The following is an 807-nucleotide window of genomic DNA, read 5'->3' as shown; positions in this document are numbered from 1 at the left end:
CAGAAAAAGAAAAAAACACTTTCTTCCTTTTCTACTGACAGTGGCATGCTATGCATGGATCCAGTTAGAGCTTTTTATATTAGAAAAGTATTAATCACATCTAGAACCTACACTCATTTTCTACCTTAAAATTAGCCCTACTTATTTAACAGGTATGTTCTCAAGAGTAAAATAACGCACAGAATAGGTAGTCATCTTTCCTGTTTTGTAGATAGTGAAGTTGAAGTAAAGTTTTGATGGCTAAGTTAAGTAGCTGGCATTTTTGGATGGTATTTTGAAAGGGAGGCAGTGCAGGTGTGGGGTTTTTTGTTTGGGTGTTTTTGTTTCTCCCCTCTCAGATCAAACATAAGAGAACTGTTGGATAAAAAGGCTTTCAGGCTTTCCCATTTAGATGTGCCTTGCCAGTCAATCTTGGTCAGATAGCTAAGCTAACACTAGTGAAAAATAACTTTATTCTGCTGAAAAGAAAAAAAAAAAGTCTTCCAAGCTGAAGTTCAAGTGTCAGCCCAGTATAACTATTTTAACACATAAGGACATCATAGCCTCTTAATCAATATCCCCTCTCTATTGCCAACCTATAGGGAATGGAGGCAGATCTTTAGCACCAGCTGCCATGTCATTGAGGCAGTGCTGGTAGTTGATGTACTATAAAGAAAATGGAAGTCTGCCTTCATTTATGATGAGCCTACAGTTCTGGAAACTATGCAAGCATGAAAGTGTCCACTTAAGTTGTCATCGCATGTATATATGAATATTGCCTGACTATTGCTGTAACCAATGATCTGCCCCATGGTGCTTTAATATGTG

General features: G+C 37.7%; 1 protein-coding gene across 1 annotated transcript in view; it reads left to right on the top strand.

Moving 5' to 3' along the window:
* LOC104625030 (chromosome unknown open reading frame, human CXorf23) overlaps positions 1-807 on the top strand; it is a 22840-nt gene that overhangs the window by 16619 nt on the left and 5414 nt on the right. The window lies entirely within an intron of this gene.

Source organism: Phaethon lepturus, unplaced genomic scaffold (assembly GCF_000687285.1).
Source record: "Phaethon lepturus isolate BGI_N335 unplaced genomic scaffold, ASM68728v1 scaffold5698, whole genome shotgun sequence".
Lineage (NCBI taxonomy): Eukaryota > Metazoa > Chordata > Aves > Phaethontiformes > Phaethontidae > Phaethon > Phaethon lepturus.
The sequence above is the reverse complement of the archived record's forward strand: the minus strand, read 5'-3'. Positions and strand labels throughout refer to the sequence as shown.